Source organism: Cavia porcellus, unplaced genomic scaffold (assembly GCF_034190915.1).
Source record: "Cavia porcellus strain 051 isolate PalLab524CR breed Dunkin Hartley unplaced genomic scaffold, mCavPor4.1 scaffold_15, whole genome shotgun sequence".
Taxonomy (NCBI): Eukaryota; Metazoa; Chordata; class Mammalia; order Rodentia; family Caviidae; genus Cavia; species Cavia porcellus.
The window spans coordinates 26,705,630-26,721,235 of NW_026947498.1; the positions used below are offsets into that span (position 1 = coordinate 26,705,630).

At 35.5% G+C, this 15,606-nt stretch overlaps 1 protein-coding gene across 6 annotated transcripts in view; it reads right to left on the reverse strand.

Annotated features, from left to right (window-relative positions):
• The window catches only part of Robo1 (roundabout guidance receptor 1), a 1,010,950-nt gene that overhangs the window by 384,855 nt on the left and 610,489 nt on the right, over nucleotides 1-15,606 (reverse strand). The window lies entirely within an intron of this gene.

Consider the following 15,606-nt stretch of genomic DNA (forward strand, 5'->3'; position numbering starts at 1 on the left):
TGCCTTTCCCTGACTCCACTGTCTCGAGGAGCCCCCACACCGTGCGCCAGGGCAGGCGCGGCAGCGGCAAAGTTGGGGTGTGAGAACGGATGGAGCAGGGCCAGAAAGTGCTTCTCCGTCTACCGGCAAGCCCAGTCAGCAGCTGGCCACCCGCGCTGGCGGCCACGGCAGTCAATGTAGCGGCGGCAGCTCGAGAGAACCGGCTCGGGGCGCAGGGGTGCGCCTGGGTTACTCCGCGCGCTCGCGGGGGGCGAGCGAAGGGGCGGTGCGGAGAAGGTGGCTGCTTGGGCGGGCCCTGCTCCCATCACTTGGGGGATGCCGAGAGCACCGGGGACACGGAGAGGACCTGGGACACTCGCTCGCCTCCCGCGCACCCCCAACCTTGCGCAGCGCCCACCATCGCCCCGCGTCCTGCTTCCCCTGGGCGCGCGTGCTAGGCACCCCGAACTGCACCGGAGCCCAAAGTTCCTGAGGGTGGTGGATCGCACCCCTGGCTCGTGGTGGCTGCAGAGAGGCAGCTCCCGGACTTGCCCGGGCGGTGGAGACGGGGAGGAGGATGCTGCAGCAGGCTGGGAGTGACCGCCGCCGAGCTCCGGAGCTCCTCCCGGCCCGGGAGCGTCTGAAGTTTCTGCGCTCTCACGCTCCTTCCCCGCGGCTCCTCTGCTAGTGGGTTTCCCCCTTGTCCCCGCGGCTCCCAGTTTCCTCCCTCTCCAGTCCGGCCTCAGCACACTTAAAGGGGCCGCGCAGCGCTCCACCAGCCTCGCTCTACAGTCTCCAAGCGTTTTCTGTTTGTTAATATTTCCATCCCCAAGTCAGGGGTGCCCGACTGCGCCCTCAGGTGAGAACCAAAGTGCTCAGGAGCAAAAATCCAAGCTAAAGAGAATTTGTCTAGCGTCTCTTGCCACCCCTACACCTTTCTCCAAATGGAATCTCCCAGCCAAAGACTTAAAAATCCTCCTGGTCCAGTTTAACCTCTTCCTTGCCGCTTCCTGGGATTGGAATTAACTCAAAAAACTTCCTCGTCACTGCCCCGTCCCCTTCCCCCAATCAAGTTTCAACCTAGAGCCATTAGGATAGGGTACAGAGAGTACTACTGAGAAAGTATCAGTAGGTGGCCACCCTATGACAGAATTCCCTTTTTACTGAAGTTATTGAACTTCTGTAGAAAGGCTGTTGGACACCAGGGATCTGAGTTGCATGAAAGGACTTGGTCTTACTTTACATGACAGCCCTCCAACTTCACATACTCTACATATTGGAAAGTTAACCATAGGGACATAATCAAGGGAGAGGGACAAATGTGAGGAACAGAGTTTGCAGTTAGGAGAAGTCACTCAGCATTTCAGAACAGTGGGCAGGGCCTTGAAATCTCTTTTGATCCTGACAAGCTTGCTGGGCTTCTGGTAAGTAGGGACTGTAGAGATGCTTCCTGGTATTAAGGAATGGTACTCCAGGCACAACAAACCTGGCCCATCTGATAATCACTGTTTCACTCATTCTTCTGCTTATTGCTCTTCCTTTCTGTTGAAGAAGACACTAGATGGAGAACATCTGACACACGCTAAGTGGTTCCTTAGATGGAAGATATAAGTATTCTTTTTCGTAAGAAGTTATTATCTACAAAGTTATGAATGACAACTTCAAAACGATTGATTAGCAGGATATAGCAGGATATAGAAAATCTAGCAGAATATAGAAGAAGCTGTTTGCCTCTGGAAAGAATAACAGGGGGAGGTGGATTTAATCTTTTTATAGGCTCTAGTACTTTTCTGGGGTTTTTTTTGTTTTTTAAAGTGAGTTCATGGATCATCCAGTGAAAAATAAAAATTTACTTTTCTGTTTGTTTTTTTTTTTTTTAAAGTGAGTTCATGGATCATCCAGTGAAAAATAAAAATTTAAAACCATCCTGTGTTTTCATTGTAGTTGCTGCAGGCACAGCCAGAGATCTTGCAGCAAAATTCTGTGGAAAGAAACTCTGGGTAACAGTCTCTATCTTTGAAAGTGAAAGATAGTTTAATCCTCAGAAAGCTGTCTGAAAATTCAGTAAACAGGCTGGAGATAAGAATTCAAAGGCTCCAACCGGAATCTTTTCAGCAACAAAAACAAGTATGTGCAGTAAATACTGAAACACACACTGATTTTGTCGTTGTGGAAGGATATTTAGTGAGAAAACTAGAATATTACTTTTTTCTTGGAATAAAGTGTACTTTTAGTAAAAGCTTATCAAGTAATACAAAATAAATAAAGTAAGGAGACGGCAAAAGAGAGAGCAGGAGACACAGGCAGAAAATCCTTAAAATCCTCCTACCACTTAAATGAATTTTAAATAATGATTTTGAATTTGTATTTAGTAAAGGATTGTACTTTTGTTTTAGATTTTTGTGGTACAGGACTTTGAACCCAAGGTCTCATACATGCTAAACACATGCTGGACCACTGAGCTACACCCCTAGACCAAGGATGTATGCTTTCACATATCAAGTAGAATACATAGACGGCTGCTGTTATATTGTTCCTCAGAGTAAATCCCAAGAAGTTTGGTAAGATTTCTCAAGATCTATTTTACTACATTATCATTTAATTGAAAGTATATTAATTTACCTTGTATTTTTCAACTTCTCTAAGCAACACTGACCCAGCTCCTCTGACCCAAACCCAGAGCTGATATTACCAAGGAGTGTGAGCAGTTATTATCTTCCACCAGATAGCTTAAGACCAGGTCCCTGAGGAGAACAGTCATCACCAATTCATTTACATAGGTCTTTCCTTTTTCTCCTACTTCATCAATCCTTTTTCAGTGGATTATATGAGTAAATTTGGCTTCTAAATATGAGATTTGGTATGCAGCAAGTGTTAGGGACAAGTTCTAGTCAATATACCTAAGAATTTTCAGTAACTACTTTTCCTTCCCCTTGTGCATTCACAGCCACACAAACAGTCAGTGAACATCTTATTCCTAAATGGCTAGTGATTTGGGATGCAGATATAATCTTATTCTCTAGGTCCTACCATTTTTATTATTGAGAGCTATACAAATACTAGAGTAGGTTCCAGAATAGAAATTCTCTTAAACATCAAGGTACTGGGGGCTCAAAACATTCCTGGAGATGTATTTATCACACCTTGCTGCCTTTCTTTTTTTTTTTTTTTTTTTTTTTGTCTTTTTCATTTTTATGTGTACCAGGGATCGAACTCATGACTGCCTGCTTGCAAGGCAGCCGCTTATGCCGCTGAGCTAAATCCCCAGCCCCTCTGCCTTTCCACTTTTGCTCTGAACACTAAATTACTGAGAAGAATGCACGAAATGCTCAGTGTGTCTGGTATGAATGTATGTGCCAGTTTAAGTACTTACACATGGAAAGGATAGGAACTATACTCCAGTCAGCTGTTGAGGCAACTCAAGCATGAGCGATAGAATTGTGACTCAATCTAAAATTGGTGGGAAAGAAAGGAAAAAGTGCCATCATTCACACACAGGAATTACCCCCTGACCATTAAGATCAGAAGGAGCAGTGGGACCTAAACTTTGGTACAGAATTCTTAGCTCATTTAGAGCCTATGAAATTCATGATCCCTGAAAGGTCTCCTTCATATTTTTGAAGAAACCTGAAGGTAACACATTTTACTAGCCCACAAATAGAGTTTTTACTACTTAAAATTCTAGAGCAGTGGTGACCTCTTCAGTTCTGATCTGATTTTATCTTTCTTGGGGGAGGGTAGCTGCAGGAACTCAGGAAATAACACAAAGCCCAAGACCTCTCCAGGGATCCCAGATACCACTTTTCAGATCAAGAGAAGCAGTGTAGATTTCCTAAGGAAACTGCTGACCAGAACATCTGTCTATCTTTCCTTTACAACAAGAAGGCTTAGAATCAAACAGAGGCTGGGATGCAAGCAGCAGATCTGTGAGTAGATCTGGCAAGAAGTGCTTAGCAAGGCTGTGCTGAATCCTTCCAGATACCATCCCTCAGACTATGGCAACTCCTCTAGCAATTTTTACATGAAATTGCCAAATAATCTGTGCAATCCTTGGTATCTAAATTAATGACATAAAATGAATATTTTAATAGTATTTCAAATTTGGTGATGTAAGTTTCATATCAAAAAGTAACACAATATTACTGTGTTTTAAAGGAACCAGGTAATCTCAGTTTCTTTCATATACACAGAAGGTAGATTTTAAATGTTACTTTTGTTTGCTTCTCGGTCCCTCAGAATGGGTATTTATGTGTACCCAACCAAAACATTTGAGAGAAAGGATTTCATGAGCTATTCATCATCTTTTACTTAAAACTTCAGTCATGAGACACTGATTATGGCACATGCCTGTAATTCCAGCACTTTGGGAGACTGAGGCAGGACACAACTATGAGCCCATCCTTGACACTTTAGGGACCTAATAAGACACAGTCTCAAAGCAAGAAAAAAAGTGGAGTGGGATCCACTTAGTGTGGATACTGTCTTCAATACAAACATTATGAAGGGAAGGGTAGGGAAGAAACCCATGAGTCTCAACTAACCATATACTCCAGCCTTGCTAAAGATCTCCAAGGCTTATTCAGAAATCTAAACTATGATACATTGGGTTCTGAAGAATTGCTATGACTCTGCTTGCCTTAGGGTCTCAGCAGCTTGGGAACACTATACTGTAGATCATCATAAAATGAGGTGGTGTAGTGCTAAACTCCTGTTGATAGAGCCTGTCAAAAGCCTGTAGATCTTAAGTAAGAGCAACAAAGGGTCGCACTATAATTTACACCTTTAATGTTAACAGATGGTTAATTTTTGAAGATAAATAAGAGAACACAGGGAGGAGCATTAATTGAGGGCACCATTTGGGGCACTTTACAAACATTATCTGATCACATTCTGACATGTGAAGTGCTCTTATCCCAATTTAGAAATGAGGATATGAAAGTAAATGATTAACTCAAAGCTCAGCAACCCAGAAGCCATGGAGCATACATTTGAACACATTTTATTTTGAACTAAAGAACACAGGGTGTGTGCTGGAGGGAAAGTTCCATAGTAGGATTTGCTCTGAAGACTTTGGATTCAAGTATTTAGAGATTCCACAGTGCCTCTAATATGTAAATAGGCATTGTGATCCCTAAGGGAGTTTACATTTGAGAAACTTTTCCTCTTCAATAAACATTGCTATGGGGAACCTACTGCATGAGAGCCCACAAGGGGCTGTTTGTATCACTGAAAACTAAAGGGTTCACCTTCATTGCAGTTCTAACATGCTACTGTTGTATTCTCCCTAATGCCCCAGACCTGACAACTAGGATCATCACTTTACTAATTTGCAAATGATAGTTGCTCGCCAGATAACATAGTTGTTTTGCAACGAAAATGCAATATTACTTACTGAGAAAGACCATAGACCACTACACTTTCTAGATCATTCCTCACAAGGATCCTGTGAAATCCTGAGTCAGATCACGTCTCTCTTCCACTCAAGACTCTCTATGGTTTCCCATCTCTCTTGAAGTAAGAATACATTTCTTTTTAGAGGTTTATGAGGCCTAGCATGAGCCTCTCATCTCCAGACATCACCTCTTTCTACATTTACTCACATCTGCTTACCATGTTCCACAGCGATTCTCTGCCATTCTGACAATGAATCAGACAACCAGCTGCCTCAGGGATTGTGCATACCTCAATCTGGAATCTCCTTCCCATATACCCTTTCTTCTTTTTTCTCTATCTTTGCATTTATCTTTACTTGACATGCTACCTATTGCCTCCTTTATTTTTATTGACTGCACCGATTACCCTACAGTGTTACAGGAATTTTTGACTATTTTGTTGATAGGTCCAGTACCCAAAACAGTGCCTGGCACCTAATAGCCACCCAAATATTCATTGAATGTATTGATGAATGATGGTGTCTTCTTTTATTATGTTTCGTATTTTCTGGACATGCAAGTCTTTAATGACCTTATTTCTAAAGTTCTGAAGTATATTTTCCCCCAACTGCTCATGAAGCTGATAGCTCAGTGAACCTTAGTAACTTCAAAATGAGATTACTAGCTTAAATAAGCACATGCTTAATTGAGTCAAGTTATATAAGAGCAACAAGATTGGACGCACTTTCTAAGTTTGGGGTATGCAACATTCAAGGTGCCTTAGTTTTTGTATATGAGAATTCTGAAGTCGAAAAAACCTGATTTCCCCAGAGCATGGCTTTACTTTTTCCTTTAAATATACCCAGAGCTCAGTCCTCTTAAGCTACTGGAGCTTTTTTTCACTAGAATATGGTAGAAATTTTTGGTCAGTGTTCTCTACCATTTATAGTGCTCCATAAGACATAGTGTAATACGTATATGATATTCTTATAGCACTACATAATGGCTTTCAGATTTCTGACTCATTGCCAAGTATGTAGGAATCATGTTTTGGGTTTGTTTGCTTGTTTTTTTTGTAACCTGGTTCCTAACAGAATCAAATTACTGATGATCAATATTTATATAGTATTTCTTTTTTGTCTTTTTCTTTTTATCGGTACCGGGGATCAAACTCACGACTGCCCGCTTGCAAAGCTGAGCTAAATCCCCAGTCCAATATTTATATAGTATTAAGTGCTAGAAATACCTAACTCAATCCTTGGGGGAAAAAAAGTTAGGTCAGTTATATAACTACCCAATTTTATACAAGAAACAAACTTTCACATAATTTGAGGTGAGCTTAGATTTGATTCCTTGCAAATGAAAATTGTTGATTAACATAATGCTATTTTTATAGGTTCAGTTTTAGCTAAGGAAAGCTATCAGTGTATGAGTTTGGTTAGTTTAAATATGCAGTTTCATTTTGGGGCTTAGCAGAGGGAAGCAATTCTTAAGTATACACATTTGCAGATCTACTTTCCTATGGGAATGTAAAGTTTAAATCTTTTTTACTTTATGTGCAAAATATTCAAAGTAGTGGTATGTTTCTTTTAATTGCAATGAGACAGCAAAAAAACAAAAACATAGTGCAGAGGTATCAAGACTTTGAAAGTATATTAGAAAAATCTACATGTGTATACATTTATATCATGCCATAGGATTTTGCTATCCTTTGGTTTTTACTTCCAGATATATCTGAAATCAAGAGTATAGTATTCCAAACATGAATTAAAATTCCCTTAAATTGGGATCATAGTTACCAGCTGCACAGCTGAATGACATTCTTTATAGGCTTACATTTTGAACACAAACTGACTATTTTGTAAGTAATTTACAGTACTTTGTGTGTAACTCTGCAGATGTGTTTTACAAAACTGTTCAATGTTTTTGGGTTTTCATTGCTTTTAAAAAAAAATCTTCTCAGGAAATGTTTATAGGCTTGAGGTACATCTGTTGGGATTTATGTCTTGTTTCACAATTCATTATATTTAACCCCACCTGCTGCTTTGTTTATTCTGAATATTTTATCGAGACTCTAACAGTTATTTTTATCAATTCATTAAATAAGTCTTGTGTTAATTTAAAAAGCTCCTTGAACTGTATTAGAGTTTTCTATTTAGAGGTTATTTCTCGGGTTAAAAAGTAAAATATAGGCCTAAATTATTTATCATTATATTAACTTTGCAAAAAGAGCACACACTAATTATTGGATATTCTTTATTATCCAAGGGTATTATTTATTATTATAAACCATAACAACACAGAATTTATTAAATATCATAGATTATTTGAACTTGCTTACCTTACAGCCTATTAATGTATTCTCTGTTATGATTTGTGGAAAAATGACTCCACATCTAAGAAGCTAAACTGGGCCTTTGGGATTTAATTGCTGCCTGGTGTGATTGAGGGCCTGGGTTTCTAAATATGGAGGTGCTTATTCTGTGGATAAATACTGAATCCAAATCCTACAATTGTCGCTGGGTAACAAACTGCTGTTGAAAATTGACATGAAATGTAAACCTACTGTCTTAACAACAAGGATAATTACATATTTTCCCAAGAGTTTAATCACCCCCTCTCTGCTACCCTGGCCACATTCCAAAAGAAATCATCCAATTCCATTATTTGAACCAAGTCTTTGTTGATTCCATCTAATCTCATCTTCTCAGTTTCCTATCACTGTGTACTCCTTTGAAGCTGCTTTATTACACCTAGAAGGTAGAATTTCACTGGTACAGTACATTCCTTATTCCATTTGTGTATCATATGAGTATCTTTGAAACAAAGCAGATGTTTTTTGAAGATAGTGAAACAGCTGTATCACAAAAATTCATACAAAATTCATTCCATTCATACACAAATTTCTAAATCTTACAATGCTTTACCTATGGAGGAAAATCTGTTTTACTGATATCATTTTAATGTTTTTCCTAAAATATTAAGGGTACAAACTAAAAATAATGTGGATTATATTCCTATATTCAGATGATAATTTGTTTCTAAAATGAATTTTATTAGTTTTCTTCTTAAAATAGGGGTAATGCATTTTACAACATTTGGAAAATAAATACTAATGAAATAAAAATATACAATAATTCTCTATTATAATATATGCAATCAAGAGTCTATTGTATGTTCTTTTTTTATTCTGCATGTCTGAGGAACAGTACACTAAAAACTGCTGTGAAAGCTATATTTTCACTCACCAACATGTCATAAAAATTTTTTTCTATGCTATAAAATACTCTTCAACAACATCATTGAGGGAGTAAAATTATTCCATCACATGAATGTATTAAAATATATGTAACTAAACTTTAATTGTTAGATGTTTATGTTATTTCTTATTGACATTAAAGTGCACAAAATCTGATCATAAAAGTCACATTGCCTTGGCAGTTACATTGTTAATAAATTCCATTTAATTGCAGATATGCTGGTGATGCAGTGCATAGTTGTCTCAATTTATTGTTATTCAATTGGAATTATGCAGATTACTTATATGGACTTAAAACTAATATAAATAAAAGTTAAAAAAAGACAACACTGTAAACAATTAGACAATTTTTAACAACTGAATGTCCTTTTATCCGGTAGGATTAAAATCTGTTTGTTCAGTGGAAGACTTTTTGTTTTCATTACAAGTGATTAATAAATGAAAATATTTGTGTTTCACAAGTATGCTTGAATTTCACAGGTCTTGAATTTCACACCAGAAAGTAAACCCTTTTATTTTAGCAGGGGCAATAAAACAAGACATCAGGGCTTTTTCTAACTAGGTATGTTTGGGGAAAAGTATACATTTAAGCAGAATTTACTATTTCGTTAATTATTCTATCAGGGAATGCATATTGTTTAACATTTGGCTATTTTAATTATTGGCAGTAACCATAAATAGGAACCAACTAGATGTATTATGTGCATCCTGTTATCCAAATCAGGTTGTCTTAACATTATTTAATTTTTTTATTTTCTCCTAAAATCTACATGTGGCTTACCATGCAAAATAAGTAAAAAAGATTTAGTTATCCTCCATTTTCTGGCAAAATATGAACCATAAAGTTGAAATAATTAACAAAAAGACATTAGTTTTCATATAGGTTACTTTAGTGATTGATAAAGCCAGTATTTTTGAGGTATTTTTATCATTTTTAAAATGCCAGCCTTTTATTTGGAAAATTAATTTGTTTTAAATAATTGTGAATTTCTTTGTTTCACTTATGTTGAAGTGAACAGAACACTGAACCAAGTTTAATTAAACTAGATTATCTACTATACTAAACTTTTAATTAATATTTTTGAACACACATGGGAGAACTTGGTTTTCAGCCTAGATATCCCCTAGGTAACTCCTATTTATCCTCTAAATCTCAGATTGAAGCCTTTTCCTCAGAAAAGTCTACCTAGACATGCCACTTCCAGCCTTACCCAATAAGTCAGTTTTTAGTGTGAAATATTGCTGTAACAACTTTGACTTCACTCTCAAAATTGTTGGAAAACTACATGTTTTAATTCTATCTCTTCTATGGTTCATGAATTCCATTATGGTGATAAGAACTTTTGAATTATTTATTAATGGTCATTGAGTATGATTTTTGCTTAAAATTCTGTAAAGTATGCTAAATTTTGAAAACTACTTAGGTAGATTAGAAGGAAGAATAAGGAGAATGTCTACACACAAATGTTACATAGTTATGCATTGATTCATTTTGCATTTAGTCTATTTTTATTCCTAAAGGGGAATAGAAAATTGCAAAAAAGTTTGCTCTTTTTCAATAGTCTGGAGCAGGTGATTCTGTTGTTTCTGTCTAATTACTTCTCACTGGCACTCTGCAGGGTTTAGGCAGAGAGATCTTTTGCAAAGTGAGAAGGTGACTGAGATGGAGGGAAGAAGAGGAAAAGGAGAGGAAGACAGTGTAATAAGAATTAATTTGTGTTGTGTACGTGTACCAATGACCCACAGTGAGTGTAGTCCTTATGTACCAAAAAGCATGTACAAATAAGACATTTAAAAAATAGTTGTGGTTATCACAACTGGGAAGAAGGGAGCTGGGGGCACTGGTACATAATGTGTAAGCAAGGGAAACAATGTCAAACATTTTACATAGCACAGGACACCAACCCCTCTAGCTACAAAGAATGATCTGGCCTCAAATGCTAATAGTGTGAGTGTAGCTTTGTTGTAGTCTAGTTTAAATATATATTGTGGGGTCTTTTTGTCCTTGTAAAATAATGTACATGTATGTATATTATGAGTGAGGTAATTAGGGTCTAAATTTATTACCTTCTACTGCATGGAATATACTATGAGTATTTTTTGATAATGTGAGTATTATATAACTATGTACAATCATACAGCGAGACATTGTCAAATGCTTATACATCTTAAACACATTTTAATTCCATTTTCTAATAAGGTATTATCTAGGACTTACTTATACAAAGAAGCATCTCTTTTCAATGTGATATTTACACCCATGTATTTAACAGAGTAAGAAACATGATACGTGACAGAAGTACAGGTGCACACCTGTAATCTCTGCCTTTTGGGGGGCTGTGGCAAGGCATGGCAATTTTGCATCCACTGAACACACCTTAGCAAGAACCTGCCTTAAAAATAAAAATAAAAGTTTAAAAAAATCCTGAGGATATAGCTCAGTGTGAAGACCCTGGGTTCAATCTTAAGTACCAGAAAAGAACATGAGGAAAGGAGGAAGCAAGAAATTGACTAAGGGACAAAAAGAGAGAAGGAAAGAGAAAGGAAAGAAAAGAGATGAAATAAAAAAGAAAGGCAGTATTCATAGTTGAGCTGATTTGGACTTAACTAGTTAGAAAACGTGTATGATGCTAATTTCTAAATGCTGCCGATTTTCCATGAATGATTGGAGACTACACGGTTTTTCTCTTCTGTGAATATGTTTGAATGAGTTTATAGTAAGTATCATAGATTGATATGATTCATAATTTATTAATTATTAAATATATATGTTCTTATATTTGTCTAGGAAAAAATACATATGATATACTATTCATCTTCCAGTCAATTATAGAATTGTAATTGTAACATGTCTCATCTTAAAGTAAGTGTCTCATAATAAATTTCTGAGTGTTTATTTACTGAAACTGCACTATTTGGAACAGGAATAAGAACAAAAATAAGCATGTATATAAAATAATCATGAAACATAATATTTGTTTCTAAGATATGTAAGGGGATAAGCGTGTAGAATCTCACCCTTGTCACTAGCTACTGAGGTGACCATGGGTAAATATCTTAATACCTTTAAAAGCTGTCCTTTTTATATTAAGACAGGATCATTTTTATCTTACAGGAGTTTTGTAAAGGTTGGTACAAGTCATACCAATAACAAGTGTGTAGCAAAATGCTAAGAATAGAGTAGGTTGTGATTAAAACTTAATTATGATCATTCTGATATTATAAGAAAGAAAGCTGTCATCAAACATCAAGATTAATTTTATAACTTAGAGTAGGATACTGAAAATTTACTTTTAATCAATAAAAGACTATTACTTAAAGATAGTCCAGAAAACTGTGACTACAAGTTAGACATTCACATAGAATAAACTTCTAAAATAAGTACATTTGATGTTTTAAGAAAATTTGCAGCAAGGTATTTTGAAACATGCTTTATAGCATTAATGGTGATGTTTGCAAATAGTCCAACGATATAGAGACTAACACTACAAGTTGTTATGCTATCTATGAAGTACAATCTCTGAAATAATATACCAGTGATACAGGGGTATTACTGATTTAGTATTCTGTCCTGTTTAAAATGTCAGAGCAAGTAAATGATTCTAAGATAATTAGGATAAATAGGCACATATTTTTTCAGGTTTTTAAGAAAGAAATGAGTTGTTGATCATCATCAGCAATAAAAAATTGATTGCATAAATAATACGTGTATTAATCAGAAAAGAGATATAATTGTTCTAAAATCCAACAAGGATTAAATTTCTTAAATTACTAATTTAAAATTTTACCTTATTATTGTTGTCTTTGGTACTGGGAATCGAGCTCAGGGACTCACACTGCCAGGCAGGTTCTTTGTCGCTGAGCTATATCCCCAGCCTTAATTTGAAATTTTAAAAATGTATAATTTTCCATGTTATTCATTTGGAAATTAATACTATTTTATTACAAGATCACAGATGTACATCCTGGTTTAAGTAAAGTACAATGGCAAAGGAATATAAAAGAATATTAAATGTTTATCTGTGTCATGAAATGAAGTTTCTAAATGCTTATCAATTTGTCATTGGGTGACAATTAAGGAGGCAAACAATAGATTATAGAAGAAAAGAATTACAGTTGTTTATGTCTGGAAGACCAACATAATCCTTGAATTTATGATATAAAGTGAATAAATTACTTTTAATCAAAGTAAAAAACACAAAATATCTTCAGTACAAATTTAACCATGGCAGAAAAATTGCATTTTTTGGATTAACCTTTAATCAATATTTTCAACATATTGTATAATTGACTCTAACTTTTAAAAGTAGGTATTATTAGTCTATCACAAAATTATTTTAGAAAAATAAAAATATAATAAATTGACTTTAAAACATTTGCAAAAGCATAAGTAAATTAAGAGGTGGTCTTTTAGCTCAGAAATAAATCCTCCTTCTCCTACAAAAAGCACATGTGCTTTACATGTATTGGAAATGAGTGATTTTTGAAAATTTTTGAAAAATTGAATATTATCACAAGGCTGTTTCTTGTTTTTTGTTCATGTTCCCTTAGACTGATATTAAAGAAAATTAACTATAGGGTATAATTTAATATTGCAAAGAATAGACTCACACACATTTAAATGAAATAGAAGTAGATAGTAAGTCTCTAATTTTTTTGTTGCTTTGTTCTTAGGGACCTCTATGCTGTGTTTGGTATGTCTATAATGCTGTATCGCCCTCTGCTGGCAAGAATACAATAAATAAAAACTCACCTCCTTTACTGTATAAGGGGGTTTTTAGAAGACTAGAAACAAAACATAAAAACACAGCTCAAAAGAATAAGACAACATATTAGAATCACAGGGAATAAAAAAATATAAAAGCATTTTTATCATATGTTCCAAAGTTAGAATGTTATTTATTTAGTTTTGTTTTTGTTGAAAAACCTCTTTTTATGTAACCCTAAACACTCTCATTAATTGAAGATAACAACGCTCCTATATTTTTAGAGTTTTAATCCAAAACTCAGCCAAGTAGAAATTTTGGGACTTTTCCACAGCTATATATGACATTCTACTTGTTCACACATGTACGGAACATTTTATGATATTATTATGTATCAATGTGGCTCATCTTTTAAAAGTAACTTTTATTTGTTTGAAATAATATTCTTAACATATGTTATTAAAATTAAAGAGTTCTTGGTCAGTCAAATGAGTGATTTATTTGCACAGCCTAGTCTTTTTTTAATACATTGTTTATGTACTATTCAAATCCCAGAGGAAAAACCAACATTGGTAAATAATGCTGTATAAATTTTTAAAATAAAAATAACATGCTAAAGGTCCAAGGAGCATAAAACACATCAGTGATGGATTTATGTGGTTTAATTTTATTACAACATGCTCTTTTACTACCTGATTGCATTTATTTCAAAAACACATCTCAAGAGTAACTTTACTATCCTTGGCAGAAGATTGTGAAGGTCAACACTAAACTTTTTAAAACATACTTAGGATAAATATTTAAAACAAAACTGTCACTTTCTTTCCAGAACATTGACTGGCATTTTGAATATGGAATTTATTTTACATTTTTAATGGTTTCTCTCAGCTGCAAAGTACATTGAAATAATCTGGTTTTCATTTCTTGGAGTGTATTCTTTGAAACATTTGTAAAACCTGGATCATGTTCTTGAAATGGAATTTTATTCCACAGGTTTGCCTTCCCATTCTATTACTGAAAACAGTGTCTATTACAGATTGAGACAATCCTTGCTCCCATGGATCTTTAGTCAATCCTTTAAAAATGTTTTGCTGGAGCAAAAGGTAGTTTAGAATTTATTCTACTTCTGATCTAGATTGTATTATTACCTTATACTTTTTTTAGTATATATTTTCAATCCAGTCTCTAGTCAGTGATGTTGGTTCTCTATAAATAGTACAAGAAGTATTTCATACCAGAAATATTATTATTATAAGATGGAAAATATTAATTTTTATTTTCCTATTGACAAAATGTTAAAAAATGAATTTTATGGTTTTTCATATTTAGTCCTCAAAAACGTTAAAAAATTAATTTTCCCTTAAGTTTTTGTCCTGAAGCTTAGAAACGTAGATAAATGTAAATTTTACAGGATAGCTGACCCGTCAAGAGGAAGATCTGCCTGACTCAGTGACTATGGTCTTTTTGTAATAGTTGCTGGATTTGGGGAGTAAAGCATAAAAATGGGAGCTCATCGAGATTGGACTTTTAAGGTAATCATGCCCTTTGATATAGTAATCACAACTCTGAGAAACCAAAAAGAGATTACATGTATTGTAAAATATTCTCACAACAGCATTAGTGGAAACAGAGGAAAAAACTGAAAGAGATCTAACTTTCTAATAAAAATAACAAATAAGGAAGTGGAGTATGATATTTCATAGACTGCAACAGACATTTAAAATAAAGCTGAGGAGTTCTTTCCAAAGTTAGGAATTCCTTAGGATAAATATAGGAAATTTTATATTTCATGTAATTCAAAAGAAAATGTAAGTTTGCAGGTCCTGACAGAATAACATGTTATGCATATTCTATTGTGAGCAATAATACACATTATTGTGAAACAATACTATTATTATGAAACAATAATATACATTATACATAAACACTTGAATAACAATATGTGTCATAGAACATATGAGAATAATTCTAGGAAATACATATCAGCTTGTTGATGAAGTAGGCAATGAAAAACTTAAGTAATTTTGGTCATGGCTGACTAGGGGAGAGCCAGACAGCAGTTTTCTCCTGTAGGCTGAGCCATTCGCGTACTACAGAGGAGGAGGACAAGAAGTGAACAAGAAGCTAAGGCCTCCTGTGAGTTGTGCCCTGTGCGGGCTGACAGGGGACAGCCAGATGCCAGCTGCTTCTGGTATGTGGGCAGGGAGAAAAGAGGAGCCAGTGTCCCCCGCCCCACCTACCCGAGAGACTGGCTGATCTGGAGAAACCCAGGCTGTGATGCTAGCTAGTG